Raw genomic sequence first — 13128 nt, 5'->3', positions numbered from 1 at the left:
AATGTGGCATGAGCAAAACAGACGTCAAAGAAAAGATGTGTAGCAGGCACACAGAAATACGTTTTATATAACCATTGACTTTTGTGAACTAGCTTCACATTTGTGAAAATTTAATCAATTACTTTAAAAAAAAGTTTTTAGTTATTCAAAGCAGCATTTAATTTGGCTAAAATATCAACCCAAGGTCACAACCAAGATAGAGTAGCTCTGTTACTCTCAGGTCCTCCCTCTTACCACTAAAAAAAACCCTAATGGCAACACAACACAAGTATAGAAAGCCTCTGAAAGGAGAAAGAAGGCAGATGGCCTATGGATCTCAGGACTTGAGAAATACCAAGGCAGTGAGATCCCTGAGTTTCCTTATTAACTCCATATATCCCAAACAGTGGGCCAATGTCTCCAAACCAGAATCACCAATAGCAGCAGCAGCAGCAACAACAACAACAACAACAAGCTCATAGCTGATCAGGAATAGGGTGACTAAAGAACAAAAAACATTCTTGGCAACATCCACCCTCTCAAGCTAGACATCAGCTGCACAACTGTACCTCCCACCCCACAGTTTCAGTGGGGCTGCAGCCAAGTGAAAAGTTGATCTTCCACGCCACCTCATCTCTACCCCAGAGAAGCAGATGGTGTACTTAATTCACCTAACTGGCACAGTATCAGTAGGCTGATCTGGGAGCTGATCTTCCCTCTTGCAAAAGTTACGATAGGCTCCAACTCTCCCACCAGGGGAAGTGTCAGCAGAGCCCATGGAAAGCAAGGCCTCCACCCCAAACCTGCACCAAGTCTGAACAAAGCTATGTAAGTCAGGAGTCATGACCACTCCACTTTCCTTCCACTCCTGGTGTCAGTGAGGCCTAGTGGGAAATTAAATCTGCATACCAAGTGACAGCAAAGAGACTGAATGAAGCAGTTAAAAACAGTACTTGCAGCACTCCTATTCCTGCTTCTCATCCAGATCCTGTGTCAGAGGATCTCAATTAGGAGCCTTCAGCCCCACTCAATACCAATGAGATAGAATAACAGAGTATGAAACCAAGTAGTCAACGCTCTACTTCCCTCCCTCTGGTGCCAGTGGGTCCAGCAAGGAACTGAGCCTCCCCTCCAAGTTGGCATCAACAAGACAGAATAAAGTGGCAGGAAGCAGGCCTGGGTGGCACCCTACTTCTCCCATCCCTTGGTGTCAGTGGGCACATGGAGGAGCCACGCTTCTGCCCATTCAGCTGCAACAAAGCAGTGTGAGTCAGCCCTCTGATTCATAGTCTTTGCTGACAGTGAGTTCAGCATCAGGGAGCTAAAGTTATAACCCAAGCAGAGACACACGGCAGTGCAAGTTGGTGACCTACTTTAGCCAGAAAAGTGTGAATGGGGCCAAGGGGGATATGTAAACTTCCACTCTATCAGTTTGATACAAGGTAATATAATTCAAAACCCACTTTTGCTAGAGTAGTGTCAGTGAGCCCAGTAGGAAGCTGAACAAATATACCCATCTGGCATTCATGCTATACCTCAACAGGGGGAGTGCCTGCCAAAAAATAAAAATAATAATAAATAAATAAATAAATAAATAAATAGATGTAATAAGATCCAGAGCCTCACAGTTTAACCTCAAAATAACCAGGATTCAATGGAAAATCATTCATCATGCCAGAACCAGGAAAATCATAACATTAACAAGAAAAGATAAACAACAGACCCAACACTGAGATAAATCGAATGTTAGAATTATCTGACAAGGATCATAAAGCAGCCAGCATAAAAATTATTTTAAAAGCAATTAAATAGTCTATTGAAACTAAAAAAATAAAGAATACCAACAAAGAAATAGAAGTTCCAAAAAAAGAACCAAATAGAAATTACAGAACTGAAAAATGCAATAACTGAAAGAAAAAACTCAATAGACAGGTTCAAAAGCAGAGTATAATGACAGAAGACAGAATAAACTTTAGGATAGATCAACAGTATTCACTCAATCTGAATAGAGAGAAAATAGGGGAAAAAAATTAACAATCTCAGACACATGTGAGATGATTACAAAAGAGCTAACATTCATATGATTAGAATCTAAGGAGAAGAGAGAAAGTAGAACCAAATAATATTCAAAGAAATAATGGCTGAAAACTTCCTAAATACAACAAGAGATATAAACTTATAGATTCAACAAGCTGTAGGGAACACTTTATTCTACCCAAAAAGAAAAAACCCAAGAAGTCCATGTAAGACACATCATAATTAGACTACAGACTATAAATTATGTATCTATAATGCAATAACTAGACCATCCACTAAGAAACCCATGCAGAGCAATATATATAAAAATCACTATAAATAGATCAGAATATAACCCTTAAAATGTTCAAGAAACCAACAGAAAGATAAGAAAAGAGAAATGGAAAAAAGAGAACCAGAAGAAACAAATTGAACATGAATAATTAAGTGGCATACTTAAACTCTAACATACTAGTAATCTCTGTAAATGGTCTAAATACATAAATTAAGAGACTGGCAAAGGAGTGCCTCAGTGGTTCATTTGGGTAAGTGACTGACTCCTGACTTTGGCTCAGGACACGATCTCCAGATCCTAAGATGCCTATGTGAGCTCTGCATTCAGCACAGAATCTGCTTGACATTCTCTCTCTTCTCCCTCTGCCCCTCCCCTGCTCTCCCTCTCACTCACTCACTCTGTCTCTCTCAAATAAATAAATAGATAAATAAATAAATAAATAAATAAATAAAATCTTTTTAAAAAGAGAGACAGACTGGTAGAGTAGATTTAAAAAAAAACATGCTTCAACAATATGCTGTCTATAAAACTCACTTAAAATTTGCTCAGAGGTAAACTGAGAGCAAAAGAATAGAAACAATATACCATGTAAACAGCCTTAACTTTTTTTTTTTTTTTTTAAAGTAGGCTACACACCCAGCATGGAGCCCAACACGGATCCTGAACACTGGGCCTAAACTCATGACCCTGAGGTGCAAGACCTTAGCTGATTCAAGAGTCAGATGCCTAACCAACTGAGCCATCCAGGCATCCCTGTAAACTCTTTTAAAGAAACAGTAGTGGCTATCCTAACATCAGATAGAGTTGACTTCTGAGCAAAGAAAATTATTGGAGAGAAAGAAGGACATTACTTAATGGTAAAAGGGTCAATCTAGCAGGAAGACATACCAATCCTAAAGGTATTCACATCAAACAAAGGAACCATAAAATATGCGAAGCAAAAATTACAGAACTCAAAGAAAAATAGACAAATCTACAACTAGAGTTGGGGACTTTTAAAATTCCACTTTTAGTAACTGATATAATTAGAAAATCAGCAAGGAAATGAAAGAACCCAACAAAACTATCAATCACCAGGTTTTAATTGCCATATATAAAAAACTCCACCCAACAATAGCAGTATACTATTTTTTTCAAGCACCTGTATAACAGTCACTAAGGCAGAACATATTCTGGGCCATAAAGCCAATTTCAACAAATTTTTAAAAGTTGAAAGTATATAGAATATATTCTCTTTACCACAATGGTATCAAGCTAGAAATCAGTAACAAATATAAGAAAATGTACAAACACTTGGAAACTAAACAGCACACTTCTAACACATATGTTAAAGAAGAAGTGTCAAAAGAAAAATTTTAAATTATACATACACAGATATCTAAAACTGAGATGAAAGTACAGCGTATCAGAATATGTGCAACACAACTAAAACAGTGAATAGAATTAAATTCATGAGTAAAATTTTCTATTAGAAATATGAAGCACTTCCATTAGAAAAGAGGGAAGTTCTCAAATAAATAATCTAAGAATCACTTGTACACCTGAAACTAATGTTACACTGTATATTAACTAACGGGAATTTAAATAAAAACTTAAAAAAAAAAAAAACTAAGTTCCTATCTCAAGAAATCAGAAAAAGGAGAGTAAAATAAACCCAAAGCAAGTAGAAGAAAAGAAATACCAGAGATAAGTGCAGAAATCAAATGAATTGAAAACAAAAATGTTCTTAAAAATGGAGAAAATTTATTAAACAAAATCTCTTTAAAAAAATCAAAATTTATAAATCAATAGTAGGAATTAAAAGGATAAAAATAAAAGATCAACACCATCAGGAACGAAAGAGGGAATATCACTATAGATCCTCTAGCCATGAAAAGGATAATAAGGTATTACTATAAACAATACCCCCCAAATTTTACAACTTGGGATAGAATTGCTTGAAAACCATGAACTACCAAACCTCAACCAAGACAATATAAATAACTTGAGCAGTCTTACAACCATTAGACATGGAATCTATGATTTAAAGGTTATCAACAGCAACAAAAATCTCCAGGATTAGATGGTTTCACTAGAGAATTCTATCAGACATTTAAAGATGAATTAATCAATCTCTTCCAGAATATAAAAGAGAAGGAACCACTTCTCACCTCATTAACATAATACCAACACCAGACAAAAGCGTAACAAAAAAAAAGAAACTACACACTAGAATCTCTCAGTAATTTAGGCACAAAAACCCTCAACAAAATATTAGCAAATCAGATCTAGTAAATGTATATAATACATCATGACCAAGTGGGATTTATTCTAGGTGTACAAGTCTAGTTCAATATTTTTAAATTAATCAATGTATTCCACCATTTACAAAAGATTAAGAAGAACAAATATATGATTATAGCAAAGGACAAAGAAAGAAACACCTGGGTGGCTCAGCCAGTTGGGCGTCTACCTTTGGCTCAGGTCATGGTCCTGGGGTCCTGGGATCAGGCCCCACATTGGGCTTCCTGCTTAGTGGGGAGTCTGTTTCTGCTCATGCAAGTGCTCTCTCTCTCTCTCAAATAAATAAATAAAATATTTTTTTTAAAAAGGGCAAAGAAAAAACATTTAAGAAAATTCATCATCCATTCATGATAAAAACTCTTAGCCGACTTAGAGGTGAACTTCTTCAATTTGATACAGAACATCTACCAAAAAAAAAAAAAAAAAAAAAAAAAAAACTTATGACTGACATCTCACTTAATGCAGTGAAATATGAATGCTTTCTCTCTAAGATCGGGAATAAGGCAAGGATGCGCACTCTCACCCCACTTAATCAACATATTAAAAAAAAATCAACATATTACTGGAAGTTCTAGTCACTATAGCAAAAAAAAAAAAGTATAAATAGTAAAGAAAAAATAAAACTGTCCATATTTTCAGACACTATGATTGTCTGCATTTCTATATACTAACAATGCACTTCTCTATACTAACAATGAGCATGTGGAAACCAAAATTAAAAACATGATACCATTTACAAACACTCCAAAGAAAATTGAATGCTTGAGTATATATTAACATGTACAAGTTCTGCATGCTGATTATTACAAAATGTTAATGAAAGAAATCAAAGAAGACTGAAATAAATGGAGAGATATACTGTGTTCATGGACTGGAGACTCAACATAGTAAAGATGTCAATTCTCCCCAAACTGATACACAGATTAATTTAATTCCTATCAAAATCTGAGCAAGATGTTTTGTAGACACAAGCTGATTCTCAATTTTATATGGAAAGGTAAAGAAACTAGAACTAAATCTATCTATTTATTTATTTATTTATTTATTTATTTATTTATTTATTTAAAAGAGAGAGAGAGTGAGGGGGTGGGCAGAGGAAGAGGGAGAGAATCTCAAGCAGACTTGGTGCTGAGCATGGAGCCAGACACAGGGCTCTACCTCACGATCCTGAGATCATGACCTGAGCTAAAACCAACAGTCAGATGCCATCTAGGCATCTCTAAAACAATCTTTAAAAAGAGGAATAAAGGGGGTCCCTGGGTGGCTCAGCAGTTTAACACCTGCCTTCGGCCCAGGGCGTGATCAAGTCCCACATGGGGCTCCCTGCGGGGAGCCTGCTTCTCCCTCTGCCTGTGTCTCTGCCTCTCTCTGTGTCTCTCATGAATAAATAAATACATCTTTAAAAAAATAAAAAGAAGAATAAAATAGGATGAATCACTCTACTTTTAATATAAAGGCCTATTAAATTTCTATAGTAATCAAACTGTGAGGGACTGGTGGAAAAACAGACACATAGATAAGTGGAACAGAAGAGAGAACCCCAAAATAAACCAACACGAATGTGCCCAGCTGATTTTTGACAAATGTACAAAAACAATTCAATGACAGTAAGGTGGCCTTTTAAAAAAGTGGTGCTGGAGCAGCTGAACATTCAAAGGCAAGAAATGAACTTCAAATGAAGTCCCACAGCTTATAACATAAAAACTTTTAGGAAAAAAAAAAAAAGAGAGAGAAAAAACACAGAAGAAAATCTTCAGGCTCTACGGCCAGGCAGAGTCCTTAGACTTGACAAAAGCATGATCTATAGAAAGAAAAACTGATAAATTAAATCTCATCAAAAGTAAAAAAGTTTTCCTCTGCAAAAGACCTTATGAAGGGGATAAAAAGACTAGGAGATATTTACAAACCACATATCCTAGAACTAGGATTGAGAGTACATAAAGAACTAGTATTTTTTTTCTGACACCAAGAGAATAAGTACTTATTGAGACATAGTTATTCTGTCAAACAAGATTCGTTGCAAAGGCCAAGCCATGCACAAGAATCCTAAGATTAGGAGCCTGTCCCCATGAAGTGGTGTAGGCATTTGACTGAATGCCAGAGAAACTGGCATAGAACTTGGAGGGTTTGTGTGGTATGTAGTTTAGATTGTTGCTTTTTTTTTTTTTTTTTTACTTTTTAATTTAAATTCAATTTGCCAACCCAGTGCTCATCCCATCAAGTGCCCTACTTAGTGCATACAGAACTAGTATTGAGAATACGCAATAAATTCTCCAAACAACGCTAAAAAAAACTCAAGATTTCAACTAGAAAATGGGCAGAAGATATACATAGACATTTCACCCAAGAGAATATACAGGTAACAAGTGAGCACAATATTAAGGACTGAATATGTCCCTCCAAAATTCATATGTCGAGGGCAGCCCAGTGGCTCAGCGGTTTAGCGCCGCCTTCGGCCCAGGGCATGATCCAGGAGACTCGGAATCAAGTCCCGCGTCGGGCTCCCTGCGTGGAGCCTGCTTCTCTCTCTGCCTATGTCTCTGCCTCTCTCTCTCTCTGTGTCTCTCATGAATAAATAAATAAAATCTTAAAAAAAAATTCACATGTTGAAGCCCTAACTCTCAATGTGACTATATCTGGAGACAAGGCCTTCAGGGAGGTAATTAAAGTTAAATGACATCATGATTGTGGGTCCCTAATCCTATAGCACTGGTATCCTTATATGAAAATGAGGAGTCCCCAGAGATCTCTCTCTTCAAATGTAAAGAGAAGTGGTCATGTGGGGACACAGGGTGCAGGCAGCTATCTAAAAGCCAGGAAAAGAGGCCTTGTCAGTAATCAAGCACCTTGATCTTGGCCTTCTAGCCTCCAAAACTGTGAGAAAATAAATTTCTGTTGTCTAAGCCACGCAGTCTGTTCGATTTTGTTATGACAGCCCTGGGAAAATAATACACACATGAAAAAGTGTTTAACATCATAAGCCATTAAGGAAATGCAAATTTAAAACCATGATGAGGTCCCACTATTCATCTATCAGAATAACTAAAATAAGAAATAGTTAAAAAAAAAAAAAAAAAAGAAAAGAAATAGTTGGCATCAAATGCCGGTGACGATGTGGAAAAACTGGATGACTCGTATGTTTCTGGTGAAAATATAAAGCAGTACAACCACACTGGAACACCATTTGGAAGCTTCTTATAAAACCAAACGTATAAAATAAAATAAAATAAAATAAAATAAAATAAAATAAATAAAATAAAACATGCAGTAACCTATCATCCAGCAACTGCACTCTGAACATTTATCTCAGAGAAACAAAACTCAGGTTTACACAAAAATCTATATATAAATATTCATAGCAGCTTCCACTGTAATAGGAAAAAGCTGAAAACAACCAACATGCCCTTCTGTGAGTGATTAATGTAAACGATTAAAAAAAGTGTGGTACATCAATGCAATGTAATACTACTCAGCAATAAAAAGGAATGAACTATTAATACACACAACTTGAATGCATCTCCAAAGAATGAAAAGCCTATCCCAAAAGACTCATATTCTATGATCCCATCTATATGACATTCCTGAAAGGACAAAATTATAGAAATGGTGGTTGCCAGGGGTCATGAACAGAGGACGGGGAGGGTAAATGTGGCTATAAAGAGCAACATGAGGAATCTGTGGTAATGAAACTGTCCTGCATCTTGACTATATAAATGTCAAAATCCTCATTGTGATATTACACTACAGTTTTACAAGCTGTTACCATCGGGGGAAACCGGGTAAATAATTCACAGGATCTCTATTATTTCTTATACTGCTTGTGAACCTACCATGATCTCAAAAATTAAAGTTTAATGTAATCAATTCACTCAATTCTAAACACAAACATTTCTGACCAATAATCTGCCATTATGGTTCTTGGATTCTCTGAAACATCCAGCTGTAATCAGGATGCTACCCTGTGATGACTAAAGGTAAATGAGCACCATAAGCTTAAATTATAGCTTCAATAACTTTAAATCAATAGAATACCCTAGTAGTTATAATAATGATATATTTAGTATCTACAAACACAGAATTTCTTTGTGGCTACTCAAATGAAGTCCTTTCCAGAGGAATTCTGAACCAGACCTCCCAGAGGAACCCCAAAAGATATTTCTGCCACAATGTCAAGTTGGCAGCTCAATACTAGACTATGACAGACACCAGAGGAATTGATAAAGAAGTAATAGCCTTAACCTATTAAAACCAGAAAGTCAAGGTTAGAAAATGTTATTTGAAATCCATACTTTTTTAAAAGTTCCAGGCACTCATATCTTTAAAAAAAAAAAGATTTTATTTGTTTATTCATGAGACACAAAGAGAGAAGCAGAGACACAGGCAGAAGGAGAAGCAGGCTCCATGCAGGGAGCCCAATGCAGGACTCGAACCCAGGACCCCAGGGCCATGCCCTGGGCGGAAGGCAGATGCTCTACCGCTGAGCCACCCGGGCGTCCCTGGGCACTCATATCTGTTTATTTCCTTTGTCTCCCACATTCTGTTCTTCCTCTTGATATATATATACTTTGATTCAGGTTCCACGAGGCTAATGAGCCCAGGTATAAACATTTACAGCACATGAAAAAAATAAAAAATTTTAAAGTATTAAGTCATTTTTTTTTTAAATGCCAACGTAAGACTTCTAGTTTCCAGTCAGGAATAGAAGGAGCTTAGAAGTAAATATGCTACCCTAACAATAGGTAAAAATATGAACAAAGTGAAAAATGAACAACTCTAGCTAGATGTGTCAGAGAAGTGAAGTCATAGGAAAAACCACTGCCCTCAAAATTGGAGACGAGGTGGATACAGAGGATCACAACTTCTCAGAGCAGAAACCCATAAGAGAAACCTCCGTGGGAACCAACGAGAGGAAACAAAAACCCGAATTATAACTGGCAAATGACTGGAAGCTCACTGTGGACAAGTCAGAGAATAAAAACTCCAGGGGAAATCCCACTTTTTTTTGAGTTTTACTTCCAGGAGCCCTGTCAGGTCCTTGCAGCGAAGATTAGAGAAAAATCCACTTGTGTTTCTGACAAAGAGAGGGGAAAAGTAAACATGATGAAATACACCAAAGCTTTGTTTAACAAGGCCTGCTCTCAGGAGAAATTATCTTATCAGAGTTTAACTTGCTGGGGTTTTATCAGAGCCAACTAATCTTGCAAAGGGAAATACTCAGCTCCACCCTAGCCATGGGGAGGGATAAGTGGTTGGCAATTGAGAAACATCTGTGAAGTTCACAGTCCAGAGGTATGGGCTTACTGCAAGACTGAGACCCAACCGCAGGACTACTGAACGAGCTCCTCAACCCCCTCCCACCTACTACCACCGTATTACTAAAGACCCATTTACAGCAATTCCTCTCACCTAGTACATTACATCCACCTTTGAAAAAATTGCAAGGCATATTAAAAGACAAAAAAAAAAAAAAACAGTTTGAAGAGATTGAACAAGCATCAGAACCAGAGGCAGATAGGTAGGAATGTAAGAATTATCAGACCAGAAATTTTTAAAACTATGATTAATATGAAAAGAGCTTTAATGGGAAAAGCAGACAACATGCAAGATCACATGGATAAGTAGACAGATGAAACTTCTAAAAGAATGAAAAAGAAATGTTAGAGATCAAAAACACTGTAATAAAATGAAGAATGCCTTTAATGGGCTTATTAGTAGACTAGACATCATTTAGGAAAGAATCTCTGAGCTTGAGGATATGACAATAGAACTGAAAAGCTTCTAAAACTGAAAAGCAAAGGGAAAAATATGAAAAAAAAAATTAGAGAAGATCTAAGAGCTTTGGGACAACTATAACAAAAATAAAAGAAGAAATATTTGAAATGATGACTGAGAATGTCTTCCAAATTAATGTCAGACACCAAACCACAGATCCAGAAACCTCCAAAAAAACCAAACAGGATAAAAGCCACCCCCTCTAAAAACAAAACAAAACAAAACAAAAACAAAAAAAAAAAAACAAAAAACAAAAAACAAAAAACAAAAAAAACCATATGCCACACTTAGGTATATTATCTCTAAACTACAGGAAATCATGACTAAAGAAAAAAAATCTTGATAGAAGCCAGATGATAAAAACATCTTACCTATAGAGGAACAAAGATAAAACTTATATCTAACTTCTCCTCAAAAATCATGCAAGCAAAAAAAAAAAAAAAAAAAGAGTGGAATGAAATATTTAAAGTTTGAGAAAAAAAGTTAATAAATAAAATAAAGTTTGAGAGAAGGGCAACCTGGGTGGCTCAGTGGTTTAGCACTGCCTTCGGTCCAGGCCGTAATCCTGGAGACCCAGGATGGAGTCCCACGTTGGGCACCCTGCATGGAGCCTGCTTCTCTCTCTGCCTGTGTCTCTGCCTCTCTCTCTGTGTCTCTCATGAATAAATAAATAAAATCTTTTTTTAAAAAAATAAAGTTTGAGAGAAAAAAAAAAACCTAAAATTCTGTTCCCTGTAAAATTAACCTTCAAGGTGAAGGAGAAATAAGTTTTCAGACAAAAGTTAAGGGAATTTGTTGCTAATCGACCTGCTCTGCAAGAAAAGGTTAAAAGACATTCTTCAGAAAGAAGTAAAAGAATACAGAACAGAAATTCAGGTCAATATAAAGAAAGGAAGAGCATACAGAAAGGAATAAGTGAAGGTAAAGTAAAAACCTTTCCTTATTTTTAGTTTAATAAGCAATAGTTCATTCAAACTAATACTTGAGCAATAATGTATTTGTGTAAGCTTTTAAAAATATATACGAGTATATATGTATGCTTACTTAAAAGTGAAATGAATGACAGCAATGGTATAAGAAATAGGAGGAAGGAATTGGGTATATTTTGTTATTATAAGGTACTTAAACTACCCACAAAGCAGCACAGTGTTATTTGAAAGTAGACCCCGATCAGCTACAAATAAATATTGCAAATTCTAGGGCAAAAACTAGAAAAAAGTAAAAAAAAAAAAAAAAAGGTATAACATATTCTAAGAAAGAGAAAATGGAATTATATAAAATGCTGAAATCCACAAAAGGCAAAAAATAGTTAGAGGACAAAAATAAGAACAAAGAACAAGAGTAACAAAAATGGTAGATCTTGACCCAGCTGTATCAATCACTACTTTGAATGTCAATAGTTGAAATCCATCCATTAAAAAACAGAGATTGTCAGTGTATCAAGAAACAAAACCCAAATATATGTTGTTTGCAAGAAGACCATTTTAAATATAAAGATACAATATATTAAAAATAAAGCAGTGGAGAAAGTTGTATCATGCAAACTCTAATCAAAAGAAAGTGAGGGGGTTCCTGGGTGGCTCAGTTAGTTAAGCATCTGCCTTTGGCTTGGGTCATGATCCCAGGGTCGTGGGATTAAGCCTCCTATCGGGCTCCCCACTCAGTGAGGAGTCTGCTTCTTCTCCCTCTGCCTCTGCAGCTCCCCCTGCTTGTGCTCTCTCTCTGTCTCTGTCAAATAAATAAATATTTTTTAAAAAAAGAAAAGAAAGAGAAAGAAAGTCTGTATTAGTTTCAGACAGAAAAGACTTCAGAGCAAAGACAGTTACCAGAATTAAAGAGGATATGACATAATGATAAAGGGGTCAATGCCTCAAGAAAACATAATAATCCTTAACAATAAAGCCTAACAACATAACATCAAAATATGAGGCAAAAGCTTATAGAATTACAATGAGAAATAGATAAGCCCATAATTACAGTTGAACACTTTATCAAAATGGATAGATCCAGCAAGTAGAAAACCAGTAAGGACATAGTTGAACTCAACAACATCATCAATCAACTGATATAATTGACATTTATGGACTACGTCATCCAAAAGCTGCAGAATATACATTTTTCTCAAGCTCACATGGAACATTCACCAAGACAGACCACACATTCTGGGCCACAAAACACATCTTACCAAATTTAAAAGGATTAAAATCATACAATTTCTGTGCTCAGACCACAAAGAAATTAAGCTAGGCAGATGCTCAAACACTGAGCCACCCAGGCATCCCAACAACATTTTCTTAGTAAAGGTCTAAGAAATATCAAGCTCAATGGAGATTTAATGTAATTATAAAAATTTATAATAAAATGTAATATAAGCTCTTAATCCTAGGAGATTTAACAAAGTTCCTACTTTTACAAAGATATAACATTCATTAAATTTATTTTTTTCATTAAATTTATTAACTCAAGATTTCCTAACATCAACTGTTGATATTTTAAATGGAGAAATACTCACTTATAAGAAAAAGCCATAAAATAACCAGCAAAAACCTTCCACAGAAGTATATAAATTGACTGAAGTGTCTTTAGGCAGACTAAATTCCTGATTAGATTCAACTGCATTAGGAACCCATTCTTTAATTTTATTCCAATTTCAGTGATTTAGAATCATGTACCAAATTTAATGCTTTGGCATCCTTTTCAAAACATGAAAATCTTATTCTATAAATCTAAATATTTGAGGCCATTTAAAAACAAATGTTAAGTATCAAAAACTACCAAAATTC

The 13128-nt window shown here is 35.7% G+C and overlaps 1 protein-coding gene across 10 annotated transcripts in view; it reads right to left on the bottom strand.

Moving 5' to 3' along the window:
- Positions 1 to 13128, bottom strand: part of LEKR1 (leucine, glutamate and lysine rich 1) — a 171813-nt gene that overhangs the window by 140219 nt on the left and 18466 nt on the right. The window lies entirely within an intron of this gene.

The sequence above is a fragment of the Canis lupus genome, chromosome 23, assembly GCF_003254725.2.
Source record: "Canis lupus dingo isolate Sandy chromosome 23, ASM325472v2, whole genome shotgun sequence".
In the NCBI taxonomy this organism is placed as follows: domain Eukaryota; kingdom Metazoa; phylum Chordata; class Mammalia; order Carnivora; family Canidae; genus Canis; species Canis lupus.
The sequence above is the reverse complement of the archived record's forward strand: the minus strand, read 5'-3'. Positions and strand labels throughout refer to the sequence as shown.